This window comes from Lissotriton helveticus, chromosome 4_1, assembly GCF_964261635.1.
Source record: "Lissotriton helveticus chromosome 4_1, aLisHel1.1, whole genome shotgun sequence".
Taxonomy (NCBI): domain Eukaryota; kingdom Metazoa; phylum Chordata; class Amphibia; order Caudata; family Salamandridae; genus Lissotriton; species Lissotriton helveticus.
This window is the reverse complement of record NC_136063.1, coordinates 733,289,958-733,314,656: the sequence shown is the minus strand read 5'-3', so window position 1 is coordinate 733,314,656 and position 24,699 is coordinate 733,289,958.

The window sequence follows — 24,699 nt, the reverse complement described above, 5'->3', positions numbered from 1 at the left end:
CCACAGAGGGGCTAGATCTTCCTTCTAGATATACCACAACTGGTGCAAACGTCAGGGGGTCATTGGGTCTGGCCGCTGAGAGGCTGGTACTGCTCTTCTGTAAACCACCACTGGGTGCAAGCTTTATGGGCTCAAGGGAACTAGTTCTGAAGGGGCTAGTACTACTCGCTAGGTACACTTCAGGGGACAAGCTTCACATACTTGAGAGGTCAAGGTCCTCAGCTAAAGGGGCGACAGTACACCCCCAATACATCATAGCAAGGTGCAACCTTCACTGACTCAAGGGGCCTCATCTGTGGTGATACTAGCACTACCTTCCCAGTACACCCCGCTCAGTTCACCACCTCTCGGTGCAAGCATCATTGACACAAGAGGCCCTTTTCCAGAGTCTGCAGCGGCCCTAGTACAATCTGGCTGTCACACAAATACTGGGTACAAGCTTCATAGACTCAAGGGCTGTCTATGGATGGGCCAACACACTGCTACACTGCCATCGGGGGCAGACTTCACAGGCTCAAGGAACCTCACTACAGAAATGCTAATATTGTCCATCCAGTACACCAAAATAGGGTTCAAGCTTCATGAACTTCCGGGGCCCGGCTCCTGAGGGACTAGTATCCCACATTGTGTACACCACCACAGGGTGAATGCCTCAGAGACGTAAGGCGAAAGGCTGCAGAGGTGCTAATACTGGCAGCACCGTACACTAACAATGAGTGAAAGCCTCACAGAATTTAGGGGACCAGCTGTGGAGGTTCTAGTATTGCCTGGCCTAAATACCACTACCGGCTGCAACCTTCATGGTTGCTCGATGCATGGAGGTGTGATATTTGGTGGCTCTACCAGTCTACTGCCCAGTCCACAAGCAAACACCATGGTTAGCTGCAAAGAAAGTGCATAGCCGTGCAGATGACCCCAGCTGTGTACTTTCAATAACCGTGAATAACAGACGTCAGATTCCTGTTTATGGTAATGTTAATGCATGTTTTCCTGACAGCAGAGCATGGAAACGTAAACATTACTTACCTGTGATTTTGAACTCATTGATGAGCCCAAGGTTCGGTTTTTGCATTTGTTGACCAAATGAAAGGCAGATGCAAAATTAAACTTAATCAGTGCAAACCAAAATTAATATGGTCCATATGTCTCCTGCTATTTATATGAATTACCTGTGCATTAACTTCTTAGTGAAGTCGGGGTAAATGCACACTAGCACCACCTACTAAATGATGACATAGGCAGTTAATATCTTGTATTTAGGGCTTTCTTAAAGAGCTGTTAGCTCGAATAACTCAATCAATCAATCAATCAATCAATCAATCAGGGGTTTGTAAAGCATCACTACTCACCTGTGAGGGTCTCAATGTGCTTTGGGGGATGGGCTGCTGACCATCTGGGCACAGGGGTTCAGTCAAAGAGTCAGGTCTTAAGATACTTCCTAAATTAGTTTAAAGACGGGGATTGTCTGAGGTGGAGGGGTAGGGTGTTCCAAGTCTTGGCGGCGAGGTAGGAAAAGGATCTTTCTCTGGTTCTGGTCTCGCGGAACCGTGGGACGGTGGCAAGGGCCAGCTGGGTGGAGCTGAGGTGTCTGGTGGGTACCTGGAATGAGAGGTGGTAGTTCAGATATGCTTGTCCTGCATTGTGGATGGCTTTTTTGGCACGTGTTAGGAGCTTGAAGGTGATTCTTTTGTTGACTGGGAGCCTGTGGAGTTCTCGAAGGTGTTCAGTAGTGTGGCGGGGGATGTTGAAGACTAGTCTGGCTGCAGCATTTTGAATGTTCTGAATGAATGATTTCTAGATCCAGCCTTTCACACCATGACTTATAAACAGTGGGTAACAGAACATGTTGACCACTATTAGTATGGCATGAAGGCATTCCAGGCTGCTCTGGCTGGACACTCTAAGAGCCAGTCAGAGCATCACTGGTGAGCAGCATGCACACCATTTGGAGTGGAAGGAAGGCATTGCAGAGAGTGGTGGGGGTGGGTGGCAGGACATCTTTTTTTACATTAGGATTGGAGGGAGAGGTCATAGTATTATTGACTCCTCTGCAAATGCGTATAAGTAGGAAGCAGGGAGCAGATTCTTTCAGGAGCCATAGATAACATAAAAATATAGGGGCATATTACCAAGGGCCCTTATCGCCGCTTTAGCGGGTCTTTTTCCCACTACAGCGGCGATAATTGTATCGCCCTATTACCAAGCTGTCGCTAACACCAGTTAGCGACAGCTAATAGGCGATAGCGAGCATCTTGGGGCCCGCTTTGCATGTCAGCGATATTTATCGCTAATGACATGCAAAGTGGGCGTGCCAAGATGTTAGCGACCGAAAACAGTCGCTAACATCGCTATCTCCTATTACGTACAAAGGCGTAGTTTTGGAAATATTCGCGCTAAGCGCGAATATCTCCAAAAGCTAACACCTGCCCAGAGCAGTTCTTAGCCATGTTATCCAATGGGAGGTGGATAACATGGCTAAGAGCATTGTCACGATAATGTGTGAATATCGCTGTATTTCCAGCGATATTCACTCATTTCGAATGATTTTTATCGTTTCCGAGATAAACCTTGATGATAGCAAGGTATCTCAGCGATAAAAATCGTCGTAGCACGGCGATAAAATTATTCCCGCTAACCCTGTTTAGCGATAAATATCGCTATTGCTAGGTAATATGCCCCACAGTTTGGGTAAAACGCGAATGATGGATTCGATTCACACCCGTGTTGCAAGAGACTTCGTAAACAACCTGAGTTTCACTCAGTTAATTTGATGTTACTCAGAACCCCTCTGTGAAAAACATCCCTGTTATCCGTCTATAATGTTACATATTATACACAAAATCAAATGGTTATGGTTTTTTCCAGTTGGAGCATGTTTTATATATATGCGACTGTAGTCATGTGCATTCATTTACTGTAATCTGGCTTTCCACCAAAATAAACTCATTAAAAACTTTGTCGTTTTAACTCCCATACTCGTTTGGCTCTCAAAGTCAATTTTGTTACACAGTAAAACAGTGTTTATTGACAGAAATCTGCATTTCCTCACAGCCAAACAGATGGTGAATCTAGGCGCATCCAGTAAGTGTTACTTAGGCAGTAAGGCGATACTGCCTTTTGGCAGTTTGGCGTGCTCTTACAGCTCTTCTCCCAGTAGCTAATGTTGCAATTCTCTGTTATGTGAAGAAATACAGCTGCCTCTCTGGGTTCATCTTTAGAAAGAAATGCATGTCACTGTAAGCTCTGATTCTACACATTTCCCACTGCCAAGGGGATTTTTCAAACACGGCTGTTCATTTTGCAATTATTAACAACTGCTCAAAATAAATTGACGAGCCTCAGGTGCATCAAACACTCTAGAAATATCCTTCCGGCAAAGAAAAACATACCAAAGATAATTACTGTAAAATTAAATATACCTTTCAAGGATGCGTATAGCTTGTTAATTGGATCTTTAGAATGTACAGTGTCCCGTTTAAAATAGTAAACCGAGACGGGAAATATTTTTTTCAGCCTGTGGAAAATATGAGAAAGGTTAACGACCTATTACCTATATCGATCTCTAACACATAACATCCACTTCCATATGTATTGGAGACATTCTATATTATTTATTTTATTTGTTTGGTTGTTATGTATTAATGCCTGTTTTTTTAGGTCTTGCTACAGTCATCTTTAGCTTCCTAAAGTGAACAAGAGGCAGCGTGTTTGTTGATGCTTAGTGCATTGTGCTTTAATGCTCTTTAAAGAGGTGCTTCTTCAACTCTTTGCTCAATTGGAGAAGCATTAGGATGGTCTGGATGGCTATGGGGTGTTGTTCCAAATGCGGAGTGCATAGATGGAAAAGGCCTGATGCCATGTTTTTCTTTTTTTATACTTCTTAGTCTGCAGTCTGACCTCATTTCTTCAATTCTTTATAAAAATAGAAAAAGGAGTATAATACATATTATGAGAGAGTGGGTTTTGGGTCAGCCCCCTCCAACTCTTAGCATCCTGGATTTATTCCACTTTAGCTATTGGTTGAGTGGAATATCTGTAGCGTGGGTTGCCAGCACCCAGAACAGGCAAGCATCCTTCCACTTTTATTTAAAAAAATGTCACCCCTAATAATGTTGTACCAGGGGCAACTGGCCCTGTTGACACACCCCCCCCCCCGCTACCCTTTTGGCTGTCTGTCAAAGCCATTGAATTCCAGGGATGGTTACATTGCACCAATAAATCTATATTATGACGAAGGTGATGGGAAATTAGAACTAGTGCATTCCTGTGACTGCAACTGGTATAGAAAATCTCCTTCTACACCCTCCATTTTACGTGCTGAGAGTTTTGATGGTGCACTTTCTACTGGTAGTGTCCAGCTGTAAATTTCAATGCAAAATATGTAAAATATCAGGCAGCATGTCCTGATGGCTCCAATGCCAGCAATCCATCAAATGGATCGGGCAAACCACCAAAGCAGCACGTGGGAAGCCCACCAAAAAAGCAACGGCGGGACCAGTTCTGGCAAGATCTAAATCAGACCCTTAAACTTGCAGATTGAAAATAACAAGTTTGTAACAAAAGTTTATGAGAAACCTTCTGATAAAAATAGTCTACTCAGATTTGGTAGCCATTATCCTAGAGCAGTTAGGGAAACCTACCATTTGGCCAATTTATATGCATTATACGTCATTGATACATTGAAAGAACAGGAGGGTAGACTTTCTGACAAGCTGAGAGCCGGCGAGTATCCTGCAAGAACCATAAAACAAGCCAAGAATCAAGCACTGAATCACAATAGGGAAGCACTCTAGGAAACAAATCTTAAGGAAGAGTCATAGAGACACATGTGTGATCATGCTTACACCAATTTTTTACGTACTGAAAAAATGATGACAAAAAAATTGGAACAACCTTCGTAGGGCTTGACTGCCCTCTCTCATTATTCTCATTTAAGAGGGGCAGTTACCTGAGGGGCAAACTGGTACACACCCACACTAGACCCCCCCCGATTCAACACAAAGAGGTGTAGACACATTATGAAGCCCACCATCTGGGAGTAGCCACTTCCCGTGTGGAACATGTTCCAGCTTACCTTTCACAAAATAATGTAAGGAGATAGACATTGGCACTGACCACCCATGGATCATTAAATGTCACATGTACTGCAACTGATTACATGCCCTTAATCATTAAGGTATAATGGAATTACTTCACTCAAAACTCGGTTGAGGGTTTGTGAAAACCGAAATGTAATTTGTACATATGACAAAATATTTTGTAGAACAGAAACACACTGACAGGGATATCATGTGTGTAATACTAGAAAAGATAACCCCAACATATTTTGGTAATCAGACACAGATACTCCTTAAAAGGGAGCAATGTTGGTTACACAATATCAAAACACATATACATGCTTTAAATGATATACAATGGTTACAGCTTACTAAATACAATAATAGAACAACAACACTGTGTCTGACATGATCCCTGGCATTTATATTTTAAACACCAACATTATGAGTGCAGTGGGAATTTGGACCATGGGTAATTGCCAAGATATATAGGGCCGGATTTGGATGTCGGTCCAACCACTGGTCAGTGTGCCCAAGACATGGACTGCAAAACATCCTAAATGCCAATAACACTCACAATGGCTCATCATAAACAATCCTTCTGGATTCAGTTGGTTATTTCTGCCTAACCCGTCTGGGGATATTAGAGAGAGGTTTCCTGGTGATTGGTACCAGTAGTACTAAGAAAACAAATCATGCATGAAGAAGTGAATTCTACTCCATTATCTGTGACCAAGACAGCCCACAAATACTCTCTGGTAAATGCATCTTTTAAAAAATCCACTTCTTTTCCTGTTGTTGGGCTTCTCCATGAATTAAAACTATTTAGAAAAATTGTCTGTAATATCAATTAAGAAATAAAATTCTCTGACAATTTTATTCAAAAGTCAAAGAAAGTCAAAGCTATTATGCACCATTTTGTACTGGGGTAATGTACTGACTTAAAAGCCACTTCATGGGTCCATTCAATGTAGGAGCCATGTCACAAACACAACATGACTACGCCCATAAATTGTCACTGTTCATGACCAACCACCAGTAAAGTCTTTCTTTACTCGGAGTGCATCCCAAGCGTCCAGAGTAAGCATAGGTTACCAGTCAGTGTCTAACTGTAGTAGGGAAAATAATCTTGAAATCCCTGCTATCAGTCCATACTTCACTGATATTTAGTTTCCTATTTTTCAATAGGACTGTAGCGTAAGACTCAAACCATTTGCCCTGAGCTAGCCCTGTACCACATATCCTAGAATTTCATTCAACGCTGTATCATTGGCAAGCACCTTACACCCTCAGTCTTACTAAAGCATGGTCTGTACTTTCATTTACATCAACCCCAGAAAATACCGTCATGCTCTATCTTCTTTGGGAATTCCCTCTTCCTGCACAGACAGTCCAGATAGACAATCAGCACACATATTTTTCCTGGTATGTAGCACACTTTGAATTTAAATTAATTTATAAGAAAAGCTAAAAGGGTGAATTTTGCTGAACACTTAATTTTTTGATCCAGACAAAATGTTGACAAAGGCTTTTTAGGCAGTTTGAAAAATAAAACAGTTACCCCAGATAAACAGCTGGAATTGTTCGGTAGCCCAAAATCATGCTAGTGTGTCTCTCTCTGTTACAAGTGTATTTGCATTCTGTGAGTTTAAGGGCCCTTGAAGTGAATGCTATGGTGTTCTCAACCCTGCCGTCAACCTGTATCAAATCAGTAATGACACCATATTGGCTTACATCCTCTGTTATGACACACTTCAATTCTGGGGCATTGGAGTCTCCTAACAGCTGCTATGTTTTGTTTAATTTCTTCAGAACCTCTCTGACGCATTTCATCCCATTAGAACACAATATTTTATTTATCAATTGATTGTTTAAGTCCTATCTGCAAAATTATCCCAAGGAAGGATATAAGTTGTTATTTATTGTAGGGTACTGGTGCCATTTCAAGTGCCTAGTTAAGGATGGCTTTGGATAAATACCACTGTCAGAAATTAGATGAACAAGATATTAAACTTGTTTTTGCATGAAAACACATTTGTCCCTCACCAATGTTAATCCTGTGCTCTTCAAAACTGCTAATGCTCTCTATAGGGTCCTTTTGTGCTCAGCCTTATCATCTCCAAATACCAGAATGGCATCTTGGAAGGCCATAATATCAGGTTCAATTCCAAATACAGATCTAATGAAGGTATATCTATTGAAATGTCCGTGCGGACTACCCTACGTGGGAAAACCAGAATGAAAAATCAAAGTGAGATTGACAGAACACAAGAGCAATATTAGAACTAAATCGGACAAGTCACCTATAGCGGTACATTTCAACACTGAAAGACACAACATCAGTCAACTGAGCTTTATGGTGTTAGAAGTTGTTGCTATGTTGGAAGGAGTAGATAACAGAAAGAGACTTTTACAAAAAGAATTAATTTGGATACAAAAATTGGACTCTTGCCAGCCTAAAGGCCTCAATGATCGTTTAGAATACAATTATTTTTTGTGATCTATGTATCCGGGTAATTTATACATATTCAGTAATGTACTGAACTCTTTGTCCCTTTTCACTAGTTTGATTAGTTATTGAGTAAGTAGGTGTGACAGAACACATTTGTACACAGATGCACACCCTTATTTCCAGCACATTCTTCCATCTTATCTTCCTCTTTGCTTGTCCATTTACACCGTAGTTACTTGGTTCTTTGGTTTTACTCTTTATGCAACGTTTTAGCCCGTTTCATTTAGCATTTTTTTTCACCCGACTCGCTTTCACCATTACATCATGGCGCTCATTTCCTGGATTGGTGTCACTACAACGCATGCTTTTACCACGCATGCCTTTACAACGCGGTTTTTACCACGCAGTCCATTACAACGCATAATGCTTTTAGGCGCTGGATAGTGAATTATTTAATTTACTATTCCAACTCCAGTCCCCGTGGATAGCAGGGAAGGTGTTGGATAGTATATTAAATACATTCCCTATCCTAGAGCGCCCCCCAGCGCATTGCGTTGTAATGGTTTGCGTGGTAAAAGTTGCGATGTAATGGTAGTGCGTTGTAAAAAATTCGTTGTAACCGTGCTACACCTCATTTCCTTCATGAACTCCACATCAGCTAGTCCGCTTTCCTTGTTTATTCTCTTATGACGCGCTATAACAGCAGCGTTCTCCCGGAGACTTTACTCTTCCCCGATTTTTCACCCAGGAGTCGCACTACGATTAAATAGGTAAGCGTGTGTGCGCTTCAGTAGAATATGCAACCTTCCTGTGACTAGTTGCATTGTTTTAAAGTGTTTATCTCTATTATAGATGCCACATTGTGTTGCTTCTTATTTACTGAGTCTCCCGCTTGGTAACCACCAGGTGGGAACCGCTGTGAACGGTCTTTTACTGCATGTCCTTCACCAAGCTGCACTGAAACAGCTTTATTGTATCTCTTACTTGCTTTGGTTCACACTTTCTTTGTTCACGTATCACGTTGTGCTTTATCAGCATGGTTTCCGATTTCGCAACTCTGTCGCATTGTGTTCACTTTCATGTTCATTTTCATGTCATCACCCGTAGACTTTCTTTTTCTTTCTGCACCCTAACTGAGTAACACATTTTTTTCTCCTGCACTTCATTCCACACAACTTCACGTGTATGATGTCACCTACTTTGTATTTACATGTTTCCCTACCATCACTTTAAAGCATGATGCTTATCACACATTGCAGTTTGTACTTACCAGAAGGCTCCATGTCTTGATGTTGATTCCAATTTATCCACTTACAGGACAAACAGTCCCCTGATGAAGAGTCTTTGACTCGAAATGCATTGGGATTATCCATGGGATTATCCATACAAGGTGTTGGGACTTTGAAAATAATGTTTAAATGAAGACAAAATTATACATGAGATGTATCATTATGATGATCTACAATAAACAATAAACAAGATACGCTTTTGGAATTAAAATATCTTGAATTCATTTGTGGATTGTTTTTCAATTCATAAGGTTATTGCAACCACTACTGTTGTGCAACAGAGGGACACTAAGTATTCACACTTAGTGCTGTATTCAATTCCAAATAACTCATGAATGAGATGTTGGGAGATGGATGCCACTGAGGCTTGTTGAAGCTGCATCATTCTGAAAAAGATATGCCTTTTCTGGTGTTATGAATGTATTGAGATCTATGGATTGTTCCTGCAACCCTGTCTTGTGGTACGCAGTGTTAAGTCAAGCAAGCTAGGTACTCATGCGCCATGCATTATAGGGACTAGTTTGTTTATTTGTGACAATCTTCCCATATGTTCCTGTTAAGGGTACCGAGATTGGTGCAAATTTTAAACTCACCATTTTTGTTTTGGTCCAAAACTATTTCTAAAAGCCATTGGGAGGATGTAATTGTTTCAATGGCCTCTTCAAAACACAGTTTCTTCCAATTATCACACACATTCAGTTTTGCTGCTAAAGGTACATCCTGTCCTTTGCTTGTAACTAGCACAGCATCCGATTTTAATTTTGTAACATGGTGAAAATATCTATTCTATAGGCTATTGGTATCCTCATCCAGTTTGAAAGTGAATCTTGGTGATCTTAACACAAATCAAATGTAATGTTATAAGACTGTAAGTGGTCTCTCCCTATGATGGTATTCCCCAACCCCCACAACATAGACTTTTCCATGAGTGCTTCTACCCTCAGAAGTAATTTTTGCTCAATAATAGACTGAATAACACTTTCCTTGACCTCGATGTCAGCCACTTGTCAGAAAAACCACCCCCTCAATGGAATTGATGGGTGACTATGAATCCACCCTATCATCCATCCTTCTATTTGGATTTGCTCATCTGAACAAAGCGATACAAAAGGGGTGAATGTATGATATTGTTCTGCATTCAGTCCATCAACTGTTGTTTTTGCATTTGCATTTTTGCATTTGCTCATGTGAACACAGGTTTGTCGTTATCACTGTACTTCACCATTAATACCAAATTGCTCATAATCTCCTCAATTTCCTCTATGTCATCCACTGTACACACTCTGGGAGTGCACTTATTTATGCATCTTCTCACAAAATATCCCTTACCCCCACAAGCATTATAAACTTTGCTTAAATGTGATCCAGTATTAATGTGTAACTCCTGGTGCACACACCTGTGGCTTTATTCTCGTTCTTAAAATGTCTCGTTCAATCCATATTCCTTGTGTGGTCCACATTATCCCTTTTATTTCTTGACACTTTTCTTACAGTTGTCAAGGATTGTGGTCCTTCTGGCTCATGTTGGTAGGAAATCCCAGAAGATTGTTCAATACGACAAGCGTGGCATTAATACAAGCCAGGAGTCTTTCTTGTGATTTTTTAGTTTAACAATGGCAGATATGACTTGGCCCTGATCATCTGGTCCACAAAATTCTCATACTCGCAATTTGCAGTGAGGATATGCAATGCCGCCATATATTCCTTTAATGGCTCATGTGCCTGTTGTTATCGCATAAGGGATTTACTTCTCTCCACGACTATGCTCGGTGAAGTGTCAAAATGGCTCTCCACATAATTTATAACCTCTTCATATTCATGATTGCAGTGGGATCCTTTGGAACATATTCATGTAGATGACTAAGAATCTATTGCCCTTCCCTGGCCAAACAATGGGAAAGTATAGCAAACTTCGGCAGAGTATCTCTCTGATTCAATTGTTATAAGATAGTTACGGAAAACTCTAAATCATCTCTTCCATTTTTCCTTTGGTTCTCCAGGTGTCTCCAGGAAAGAAGGTGCCATAGGGAATAATTGACCCACCCTTCCTTGCTGGGCTACCTTGCTTACCAAGCACCACCACTGTGCATGCATCCAACTGTGGAAAAGACTTCTTTGAAAAATAGCATACATTAATATGTCTTGCAATTTTTTGGGGTAGAGTATGCCAACTTTGACATCTGGAGGTTTTTATGCAATATTTCATTAAATAAATAATTCCAGACCATGCATTTGTGAGTGTGTCACATGCGTGTGGATTCCATGGAATGTGCAGCAGGCAGGTTAGATTGGGCCCACTCATAGCTGGATGAAACATGAATGTGTCTCGCAGAGTGTGCATATGGATTAGAAGAGTATAAACATGTACCCAAGAAGATTACAGTAGCAGTACCTGGAAAATGTATGTGAAATACTTTGTAAGTTAAACCTCACACCCAGATCCTTGCTCCTGGACTGTTCAGCATTGCGGTCTTGCGATTCCTGCAAAGCTAAATGCTTGGTATTCTGGCATTATCAATCAAATGCACTCTCTGATCCTGGCTGGACTTTGCTTTGCACCCACTGCAAAAGAGAGCGATGGAAGCATGATGTACTGGCATTGTGCTTCACCTACTTCAGATGCAAACAATGGATGAACAGCAAAGTCTATCTTCACCCATTCTGACATGTCGCTTCGGTGCTGCCCAATACATGATTGGCCCAGAGACTGTGCTCTGTCTGTCAGCAGCACTGCACACCTCTTTGCTCTGACAGAACTCTCAGCAGGCTGGGTACTGCATTAAGATCAGGCACCTCAGATCACCGTTCCATGCACTCACCACACTGTCAACCAAAATAGAGATCAAATCCCAGTAATCTTCACCAATACAATGATAATAGGATGCCTCGATAGAGGTAATACTGTATTGACTATGATGTTGTGGCAGTGAGGTCTTCACTCCAAAAAATGCCCAACCACCAACAATTCATCAGTGAATACTTTATATACAACGCGTTGCCCCAGAACACAGTTAGCCTGTGACTGTTTAATGACATCACTACAAAGTGACTTGATTTTAGGGCACATAGTAGTGCATATAGAAATCGCCGTAGCAGACCTTAGTGAGAAGATAAATGCTTTGTTGGTGTTATTATACTAATTTTAGGAATTGTGGTACGTTCTTCGGTGATTTCAACATGTGAAAATGCTGATCCTCTGCTTCGTATTGATAAAACACGTTTGAGGGAAATAAAAAAGTCTCTTATGATGATATCATGAAAGGTTTTGAATGTGCTCCAGGAGCTCAAATGAGGGCACGTTTTCTATAAGTTCACAGACATCTTTCTCATCCATGCCAAATAACCTTATGACAAGCTGAGTTAAACCTATACTTAGAACTGCAGCAATAGCCTGTTCTAATGAACAACTAGAACACTAACAAACACTCTACATTCATGACAAAGTGGAGCAACACTAAACGTGGTTGGAATAAGAGCTGTAGAACTGACATTATCTCCAATGGAGGACAGTGCAGTAAATGAACAAAATAAGGGGTTTCATGTTGTAATAGAGTTTATGGTTACTGCGGTGGAAGACTAAAATAAAGAAACATTTTCTATAAATTCGCACATTTCGTTATCAAGCATGTACCAAACAATTATTGCACACAGAGTGAAACGTACTTTCAATACCTGTAGCAGTCTGTAAATTGATTCCCCATGTTCTACTGTAGCTTCAGCATGGAGTTCTAATGAACATCTAGATTGTTTTTTTAATCTTACATTTAAATGCAAGAGGCACATTTTTTAGAGGAGCGGAAAGATATTTAAAATGAATAGATTTTTGTTTCAGTGCTTATTGAGACTCTGAATAAGTTTCTGCTTGTCCGTTTTATTTGAACTTTTTAGTTATTCCCACTTCGTCTTCACATCTACCTGCTGGAATGTGCTCTGGCGCAAACACAATTTGTATTCAGAATTAAATATAAAAAGATGATAAAACACATTGTCCAAATAAATATTTATTCTCTATATAAAATGTTATTCTGGATATTATGATAAATGACTGCAGTCATGGTTAATTAATTAAAACACAATGATATATGTAACAGGTCCTGCTTTAGCGCTGGTGGCGCCCTGTGTGACAATGTTTGTTGGTGCCTCCCCAATGACACTCTTCGCCACGGATTCCCTCACTACCACCCTTTCACAGTGCCCCTCACACCTCCATAACCACTCACTCGCTGAGATGCATTTAATTTGGTTTATTGCACCGCTCATACCAGTGTAGGGTGTCAGAGCACTTTACATGACACACACTACACAGAGACAATCAATCATAGGTGTGTAAATCAGTGTATAGGAATGTTACATAACACAGAGGAATACAAGGTGTTTGAGTCACATGTCATCCATACTGGTAGACAGTATAGTTTAAGAGTGCTTGGTGTGGAGAAGTACAAACTCATATACTTTAAAGCATAACACCATAGTTGGGGGTTACATTTATTAATAAGAATTTATGTTTTTTTTTTATTTTATTTTTTTACCAAAATAACCTTTTTTTGCAAGGTTAGAATATTGAAAGTCTGGGAGGAAAAACATAACGCTCTAATAATATATAGCATGCAGTTTGCATGCAGCTCTTTAATGACAGTTATTAGCTCACTGTCCTATATTAGGATTTTAACTTATACACTGCAAGGAACAAAGGAGCTCTCTGACAAAAGCACTGCCCTCTTTAGATTATATGCACTATGTGATCTGCATGGTACACTGACAATCTCTGATCTTACTCCAGGAAGAACATTAATCACTGGAGTTATCTAGACCTTTTTATTGTATGAAAATTGCTGGACACAGGGAACATAGCAGAAGGTGCTTTTAAATCTATAACATACTTGCAAACACGGCGCAATGACAGCGGTCATACTCCCCTAGAGCAGGCCCTGATACGTAACATACTTAACACAAAGATGAGGTGAATACTGTAATGGTATATGGGCCAGATGTACACACCTTTTTTGCGCTTGCAACCACAAAAAAAGGCTGATTGGCATGTTCAAATGCTTTTTTGCAAATCACTGATTTGCAAAATAGCATTTGCGACTCTTTCTATTAGGAAGGGGAGTCCCTTCCTAAAAGCGAGACTCACTGCCATAAACTATTGGTTTGCGACCGCATCTGCGGCCCCAAAACAGTCACAGTTTACCTCCTACATCAATTACTTGGTAAACCACTCGCAAACGGGAAGGGGTCCCCAGGGAATACCTTCCCCTTTGTGAGTGTGTGAGAAAATATTTTTTAAGAGCAGGCTGTGGTCAAGGGACCACTGTCTGCCCTTAAAAAAGGAAACTGAAATGTTTCATTTTTCTTTTTTAAATGCATCCCGTTTTCCTTTGAGGAATACCTGCTGCATTTAAAATAAAGAAACTGCTTTATTTAAAAAGCAGTCCCAGACATGGTGGTCTGCTGACCCTAGCAAGCCACTAGTCTTCGGAGTGCTAGCCGTTCCCAATGGGGCCGCAAATTACGCTTGCTTGATGAATATTGATGAGGCATGCACTTTGCGACCCCATTGGGAATCGCTAACAGTGTCTGTCACACTGTTGTACATTGCATTTTGCGAGTCGCAAATTGCGAGTCGCAAAGTGACGCAATTTGCGAGTTGCAAAATATAAGGGGCGTACATCTGGCCCTATGCCATTTTCACAGATTCCAGTAATTTAAATAACTAATATAGAAATCTAATATGTAATGTATATGTACATAATATGTACGTACTATAGAAGAAGGAAAGGAATTTTTTGGGGATTAATTTATTCATTAAACTTGTTGCAGCAGAGATAAGAATCGTTTTGCTGTAAATATTCGGTCTTCTGCCCAGGAAAGCCAATCAGTGTAAAGCTGTGCTACCCAGCAGCATGTCCCCCAGTGTAGACACATTCCGTGAGCTTGGGGAAGTTGTGTTGAAGCTATAATGAAGTTTTTCTCAGAGGCACATAATGAATCTAGTGGATAAATATTGACTGTCTAGGATGTACAGCATGCCTCAGAGGGTGCGCAATTACCAGGAAACACCTGGACAGACAGAAATTATTATCTGGATAGATGCAAATGAATTAATTCCTATTGTCAAATCTAAATCTGTGATATGGCCATGGATAGTCGGAGAACACTTTCGCAAATAAATCTCCGAGGATGTGAGCTTAGCTTACAATTTGAATACCCCATGGTCCCATATTTTCAATTATAAAGCACCTCATCGCTCGATTCTCTGCCTTTTGCATACTTATTAAAATATTGGTCAGCATATTTGTTTTTAATGTTCAAAACAAGTTACAAATATCAATGTCATATCTGAATGCGGTGTCTAGCACCACAAATGTTTGCACAACATACAACGTCTGTAGAAGTAACTAGAGGCATCTAGTTAAGAAACCTTTTAAACTGAATGAAAAAAGCATTATCAGACTCAAAAGTCTCTAAATTTGCCAATTAAGACACACATTTAGGGCTAAATCTTCCCTCAGCCACACATATTGCTGGATTGATCACTTCTATGTAGATGTTCAGCCCTTTGAGAGGCATGCTCCATATATGACAACGAGCAAATTAAGCTTTTGAGTCTGGGTACTTTAAACATCCCTTAGATGGTCATTTTCAGCCTATTACATAAAATACCATCACTCACTCACTCACTCACTCACTCACTCACTCACTCACTCACCTACGTTGTCTCTTTCTTCATCTCACTCCCTCACAAAGACAGTTAAATGCCCCTGAGGAAGTCTATTCTAATGCTTCTCATTCACTGGGTGAGCAGGTGCTGCCTGAGATTAGTGGAGATAGATCAACCGGCTGCTTTTTGTCACACAATGCTAGTGAGTAGTCAAAGCTGGCACGCCTAAATACTAACTCCGATACTAGCACTAGCCTTTCTATCTTGCCAGAGCTATTGTCAATCTGCAGTTACTTAGGGCCACATGCATCAAGCATTTTTGCCCACGCAAACGGGCCGAGTCGCAGATTCGGCCCATTTGTGAGGGCTAAAGGCCTTTTCTGATGCATCAAAGCTTTCCATTCGCACAATAGGTAATCACAATTTATTGCGATTACCTAAATTGTGAATGCATTTAGGGAATTGCAATTTGCGATTCCCTAAATGTGAGGCACCAAGCCTTTCCTAAATGCAAACTGTGCATTCAGGAAACACTAATTACCATCAACTTAAAGTTGATAGTATTTTGCACATTCTTTGAAAAATGCACAAAAGTGCATTTTTCAAAGTGACATGTGGTGCACACACATGCCCTTAAGTCATGTGTGTGCGCCCCATGTGCACACTTACCTTTTTTGGGGGGTGCATCAGGGGGGCCTTATGCCAGCTGGAACTCTTGGAATTACATTCACAATTTGCGATTACCAATTTGGTGATCACAATTTACAAATGCATTCCCATTCATTCCTATGGGCCTATAGACCCATTGGAATGAATGGATTGACATTACCTAAAAATCGTTATTTAGGAATCGCAATTCCTTATGTTGATGCATGTGGGAGTTAGTTCCTTTCTGTCTACTGCTGTAGGGAGTGATTGTAAGGCTGGGGTACTGTGCTCTGCTATGCTATCTTTTTTATCTTCGTACCTGTTTCTTAGGGGCCCTGATGAAATTGGAGTTATGTGCTAGAATATTCTATCTAGTCAAGCTGTGTGCACCATAGGTTCAGGAGTGGTGAAACCATGAAATATTTTCAAGATATCCGCTAAGTATGTAAATAAGTTCTAGTCAGGCCACTGTATGTATATGTATCTAATGAGGAAAGCCTCAAAATCTGGCTTGGGAGCAAGACTTTTGGTCATTTGATGGACACCTCTGGCTAAACCACTTCATGAATTTAAGTGAATCTGTTTCCCCATGACTATATTTCGAAAGCATGCATTTTCTTTCAAACATTTAAAGTGCTTACTGTCCTTCTGGGTGCTCCTTGCTATTTTGTTAAGTTAAAACAAGCCTTATTTTGCTTTTTTTTAATTAGTTCCAGGAAGGGATATTATGAACATCATTTTCACAGACCTATAGCTGCAATGCCATTTAACAATAGCACATATGTAATCAAATATCCTCTTTGTCCAGTTAAATCACTAGAAACATCAACTGGACTGGTAACTTCATTTTGACTGGGGGAATGCAAAGCCTTAATCTTGTCACCACTTATGATGTTTTGTTTTAAGACACATTTTAGAAAATGTGGTCTTTCTGCATTAATGAGCACAGTGTTATGAGCCTGCCATCCCAAGGGAGCAGATCAGATCCCAACACCAACTGGTGATTGGTCCATGCAAATATGTGAAATGAGTCAGGTGTCCTCAGCCAAGCTACTGATTGATGAGTGTCCCATCAAAGAATCATCTTCACCAATATGACTGGTTCCTCTCTCTCACTCATTCAGTTTCTTTCTTTGCCTGGCCTTCCCCATTTCTCTCTCCAATCTTTAAAACAAAGAATGTGGCACAAAAGTGAACATGGAATCAATTGGTTTTCCTCCTGTAATTATAGAAAATGATTTGCATAATAGCATTGGTAAGAGTTGTAAAAGCACTTATTCCGCATAAACAGCTAACAGCTCCCCTATAAAATGAAACTAGAAAAATCAGACCAGTTAGTGACTTGAAGAAATCATTGAGGGGTTGCTTTGCAGCATAATTATGTATTTTTCCAAAAGTATGCTGTTGTTTTATTGTGGTTGGTTGTGTTAGTAGATTTGCTGTACCATTGCTTTCTTGATTGTTAATGTTCTGCCCGCTAACTGTTTTTTTTTTTACACATTATTGGACCATTGTATTATTTTTGTGCCTCATTTTTTTGTGGTTTATGATGTGTTGTGTTTTACGATATAATGCTATGTTGTGTTTTGTGATGTAGTGTATTTATGTTGCATTATAGCATTGTGTTGTACTATTGTTTTTGTGTTGTGTTATGTATTACTATTACTGCTGCATTGTGTTGTACACTATTATGCATTGTAATTTTTTCCAGCTATGTTATAATGTTGTGTTGTTCTCTTTAGTTATTTAGATATGCCAAAAATGCTGCAACATTTCCACCCAAAACCAGCACTTTCTGATAAAATTCCAGCGACAAAGAGACGTTTACCAGTTTCAAAGGTGGCAAAATACCGCTGCTCCAGCAATTCTGATACTAATGATATTCCAAACATTTGGTATAGATTTTTCTTTAAAATAGGACTATCACTGGTTGCCTAAAATACTAGCACACATATTCACTCACCTTTTTGGTATTTTCAGGTGTATTGTTTATGATACTTTGTATGTACTACAGCCATAAACAGATATCAGGAAAGGATACTGAAATGTTGTTTGTTATGCTATGCCAGCAATTTAGTGATGTTATGTATTTGTTAATATGTTAAAATCTAAATAGCATTATAGTTACTAAAAGAGTGAAGAGACCTTTTTTAAGATTTACATTATCATATATAAAACAGACATCTGAAATATTTCTGCCTTTTTTGCAGGATTTGGGTTTGCCTTTTTAAAAAGTGGCCCTTATTAGCGTTTGTGTTGTCTAAAGTTAACCTGTATTCTAATGTCCTTTAATGTAACATAATGTAAGGTGTATTTGTGGAGCTCTGCTTATCATCCTTGAGAGTATCCAGACGCTGAGGAACACAGAATTAAAGAAACACTAATGCAAAAACGAATGCTTCTCTGCCGTTCTCAGATTCTGTTATTAATAAGAATGGTAAAAGAAATGACCCGTCTTACCACAGGCCAAAAGACACCACTTGCTTAGGCTGACAGAGAGGACAATCAGGAGTTCACAGTATAACACTGTAACATATAAAGTTAATGACGCTAATAATACAAAGCCTGACTTGGGGCAGTATGTGTAAAGGTGTGCTATAGTAAGGTCATTCATGCTTCAATATCTCAACTGGAAGGGTTCCTTCATTTCAAGAATATTTTAAAGAGATCAACTTAACTTGTGATTTCAATTTACTATGCCTTAGTGATGTTTCCATTTTGGATTTTTTTCTCACAAAGATTTTTAGTTGTCATTGTCATACTGTTTTGTAATATGTTTGGCTTCTGTGAAGTGGGGAACTTTGGATTCTTAAGTACCTAAAATAAATTCATAAATACTATAATTTGTTATCCTGATTCAAGATTGAGAAAAGCACTTTCAGGCTTGTGTATAAAAGTGAAAATAAACATGAAGAATATTCTGAAATGTTCTGTTTCATTTTGAACAAGTTGAGATCTAAGATTGAACTTAAGTATTGCACTGTGAATTTTAACAAAAGTACTAACATTCTCCTTCAAAACTGTAAACAAAGATTTGGCAAGATAGTCAATGCTGTTATATGGTACCTTTTTCTGCAATATACTAGGAGATTGAGTGAGCAGGCTTATCTATATCTCAATATTCCTAAGTAATCATTAAATAACCCCTGCCACGGTTCATATGGACTTTTATTCAGCAACAAAGAGAAATGAAGAGTAATCATCTACATAACAATAAATCATTAAATACTTTTAACTTTAATGTGATTTAAAGGGTTTTATTTTCAATTTCTTTTGTTTTTCATGTTTATTCATTATATATTAATCTGTAGCTTACAGTATTAAAAGTTAATATAATTCAGCAATCAATATTTGATGATAAAATTGAACACATTTTTTGTTAGAATTGCAGTTAATATAGTAATGATACAACAAGCATGTTTCATAAAGAAAATTCCCTAATCTAAATTAATTTGGGATAAGGAGGGAAAAGGAGTCAGCTCACAACCAAATGAAGAGTTCTGATGAGAGAGAAATAGAAATCTATGAAATCTTTGCAACAGAAGCTGGAAAGTATTCTCAAATATATCATCAGACAATTCAGTAAAATCTAAGTAAGGCAGCCTTTCATGAAGAAAAGGCTCCAGAAACTCAAAGACGAGTCTCCAGTCAGAGAGTTGGGAAAGGAATCCTACTCTTCTCTAAGAACACACACTAATATAAACACCAAAATTCCATGTTGCAACATTATTTTCTTTTGTTTTCTTCATCCTCCTGTAGCAAAGAAGCAAACTCCAGGGAATATGCAAGCTCCCGATTTTTTCAGAGGAACACAATATGTTTTCAGATATTCAACCTTGAAACGTTACAGCATTGAAGTTTTGTGATCCAGACAGTTCTTCTCATGAATCATTCTTCCGGTCATGTCCTCGTCTCTTGGTGATAGCTCACTATCAGTGTCTAATAAGTAACAAACACCTGCTCACTATCTAACAGAAGGCCTCTGAAGTAGCAGAATTTCCAGTAAAATGAAGAAAAACATCTTGCACAAACAACTATTCAATGTGAAAAAGAGACTTTTCATTGTTAATCCATTATTTTTCAATGTACATGGCATCAACAGTTAGGCTAACTGAAGTCATTATTTCTATTCATTTGCAGGTTTATAATATATAAGTATAATTGTCTACTGCAAATTTTGCATTTAGCATATATCTGTTATTTAAATGTAAGCTTGTGCTCATTATTAACAAAAGTATTTAGAAAGCGAATACAATTTGTGGCAGCAAGATCCATACCAGAGAGCACATTTTGTTTAACTGGCCTCAACCCCTTTATCAGAAAGCGAATAATGCACAAGAGTTTGTAGCAATCTTTGACATTTTGCCGTGGGACGTATTTGGTAATAGTTGGGTGACTGTATGTGTAGTGCCTCCAGATGTCCAGCTTGAAAGAAGACCCGAAATTTAAGCAACATTTTTAGATTTGTTTAAGTTTACAGAGTTTTATATGGTGCAAACATGACCCGAATCGGGTATCAGAGCACTTTACATAGCACCAGTTGCAGTGATTTGCCCAGAAACACAGGATGTTCAGCGTCATTGCCGAGACTCGAACCCAGTTACCCAGATTCGAGGTCGACCGCCATCTTGGGCTACAACAAGGAAGCTGCGAATAGGGCCCTTTTTCTGAATGGACTACATTTGCAGAGTCTAAGTAGACAGGAATATTGACTGAGACTTCTAAGTGTGCGTAGTAGGATGTTTATTACCATTTTGCAATGCCAGATTGCTATGAGATATCTCAAATGTCATCTTTAACAGTGTCTTCTTTCCTTTTGTTCTAGGTTATTTCTATTTCAAATTACTTGATATTTTCGTCTTTGGGTCTATCTTGGCAACATTAGGAGGTTTCCCAATATCTTGAAAAATAAACGAGTAAGCATTAAACTGAACTTAAGAAACCCTAGTTAGGTCGATATGAATTTGTCTCTTCTTGTTTGGTTAATGCACCGATTAAGGTTAAGTGCTTTGATAGTGTCAATGCTTTCAATTAATTAATCATAAGGATTGATATACAGGCCCAGGGCCATGTGAGTCTCATATAATGATGTCTCTTGTGCAAACAAAATAAATCTTCAAAGGTCAAAATTAAAGGTTTAAACCATAAAGGTTTATATCAATTTAAGAGGCATTACAGATGGCAAAAAGTAGTTAGTCGAATTCAAACAGCCTCAAAAGTACATCAAATAATGGAAATGCAAGAGAATCAACATAAAGCTAATTCCAAAATGTTGTGCAATATCGACTCTAGAATATTGTTGGGACACAATATTGATGACAAAATCTAAAAAGAACTATAAATAGGTAAGTCTAGATTTTCTATACCTAACTCCACATCTATGTACCTATGTTGTATGAATACACATAAACCAATAGATTTATAAGAAAATATAATACATTAAATAGAAAAAAATGTAGGAATGCCTGATTGTATGCATAAATATAATAAGGCATACAGAGTAAATAAAGGAGATGACAGTACAACTGAAGAATGACTCCCAGAGCAGATTCAGTTAAAGAACCTTGAATGTGTTACAAATAAAGAAACATTCTGCTCATTGCTTTCTTCTCGAGGAGCATAAGTTAATACATTTCTAATCAACAACTAAACAGCATAATTAAAAGCATTCTGTTTCGCTGATTTTCTGAAAGGGAAGCACACAGAGGGGAAACATGCATGTAGGACATGCAAACTGCTAATATTAGAAATAGGCCACTAAAGTCTGCTGGTGAGACCGAGGAGGGCTAAAGTATGAGCAGTACGACCGTAGGGAAAACTACTACATCTATTTGCACTTGGAGCCATAGTTTTCAACATTCTCTACAAAGGCCAAGTAATGGGCATCAAAAGCATAAATAGTCACATAACCTTTGCCAAAACTTATATTGTCAAATGAATAATTCCTTTATTTTATTTTCCACCAAATCAAAAGTACATTTTTTGTTTGGAAAGAAAAATGTAGTCGACATTTTGCTCATCTTCTGAATAAACTGTGACTTAACAGAATTTTGTTTCTAAATTAAGGATTACATTCTGAGTTATGTTTTTATTTACATGTAAAACAAAATTCTTTAACTTAAAATTTGTGATTAGTCAAATCATCTTGGCATGGACGTTCCTTTGCTGCTCTTGCTGAATCCGATCCTGAAGGTGGGAAGCGAGGGAACATTTCTTAATTCTCCTCTTACAACACATTGTAGGGTCATACTCTAGGGCACCGCCATGCTTATGTAGAATCTGCCTTTAAGTAGGCTGAAAGTTCTGTCTACAATGCTCCTTCTTTGTTTGTGTACAGATTTATATCTCCTTTGTCTAGGGGTTCTAGGGTGTATATATGGATGCATAATCCAAGGCCTAAAGGAGTATGCAAAGTCACCCTAAATATTTTAAAAGGATGATTAAATGTTTCTAATGGTGAAATGTTTTTCAATCAGGTAGCCCTGTTATTCAAAACTTCCTAATAGCCAGCAGTCTCTAAACTCTATTCTGGATAGTCATGCTTACATTCCACACCGTGTAATATGTAGGAGTCATATGTGCTACCAGAAGGTAGCCGATGTAACCTACACAATATCTGCATATTTGTAGGTATTACTACATTAGGCTGACTAGAGGCCTGATTTAGATCTTGGCGGATGGGTTATTCCATCACAACAGTGACGGATGGCCTGTCTGCCAAAATATAAATCCCATTAAATCCTATGGGATTTATATTTCGGTGGATAGGATATCCATTACCATTGAATTGGACTAACGTGTTTGCCAGGATCTAAATCAGGCCCTAAGTGTCCAAATCATTAATCAAACTAAAAATAACCTTTTGATAAGCTGCTATCTTACATACACCTTGTCATCAGTTTGATCAAAGAAAGTCACCCTCAGCCTGAATACCCTTTCTCATCCTACTCCTTCTCTTTCACTGAGCTCTTAGATTTCACATACTCGTCAGTACAGCATAGAGTGTAGACATTGTGAAAGAATACAAGGCATTTTTGTCCCCATATTTTTTTTATTAGCACCAGGTTACTGCTGGAGTGAATTCCATTTGCAAACATGCTTTTTTAAAACATATAGTTGTCTATGTATAAATAAAACATATACTAAACGCAAACATTTTTTAGTAAGCTATCGTACTCAATGATATAAGTCTGCATTGGAAGTAAATAAGTCCTGACTTAAGATAGCCTAACTGCCGATGCGGTGTTAACTGAAATTAATGCACTATCATTCGAAGGCCTGTTTTCACATTGAATCATTATTTGCAACAAGATGTTTCTCTCCTATGCTGCAGATGTAGTGACTTCCAGAAGCCATCTGTCGAATAGGCATTTGTTTTGTATTAGACAACTGGTAGTGAGGATCTCACCGGGAGAAGAGGAGTCAACAGGAAGGATGATTCATAAGAAGAACAATTTGGACAGCTGAATGTGAATGATGTAACTTTTCAATGTCTAAAGTCTAAAGATTATTGCAAAAGTGTGAGAAAAAAAGCGTGTTTACCTATTCCTAGGAGTTTACTACAATCCTATGGGATAACACAGGAGACAAAAAGTCATGTGTTACCATTTAGAATATTGTGTGTTTATATCTGTGTGTTTTCATCGAACAGGGCAAGACTTCTTTTTGAGGATATTCCTTAGAGTTTTCCTCTAAGGAGGACTTTTTCATTTGAGCTTCTCTCACTTGCTTCTCTCACTTGCACTGACTGGGGATTGATCTCTGTGTTTCTTATGTCTCTCTAAATGAGAGGTTGCTTAGACTATTCCTGCTGATTTATAAATGAGAATACGTTCCAGCTTGACATGCAAAGGTTTCGTGTTTATAAATTGATTCCCTCATCAGAACTCTTTATTGAGTTTCTGACTTGGCACCTTATTTTTGCCTTATTCTGACATATTTATATTAGGGAATTTTTTTTATGGAACACGCTTGCTGCAATATTATAATCTTCACTGTTATTTTGACTAATATTCTAATCTACCTTGTATTGACATATCAATTATTGGATTATGTTAATTTCTAATGATGATGTTTGAGAGATAGCATTTTGCCAAATAAATGATACAATACAAAATGAACTGAAAATAGAATCTTGTAATGCACACAAAACTGTCTTTGTTAATTGCACTAAAGTCATACATGATTTATACTGTTATTGGGTTTATGGAGAAATTTGCTTGTTTTCATTTCTCCATACGACCAGTAGCAGGGGTTAGTTCATGATTACACTCAAAGATTAAGGCATAGAAGACTCTGCTCACTCATTACCTCTTGCCTAACATCAATAAAAATTATAACCATGTTTATAGCATGTAGCATGCATTCTTGCCAATAGAAAGCTTGAAAACATCCAGGTGAATGTCTCCATTACCCCCAGGTCCCTCCTGACCTCGTCCCATTCCTTAAAAAATGGAGATGACCATCTCCACAACAGAAAAAAGAAAAGGAGCATGCTGTAATACCCTACCTGCTCCCTCCCACTGGGAGTACATAAGCGGTACCAGCCCAGCATGCAGCCTGTTCTTTTTTCTGTCTTCCGACAGAATAGAT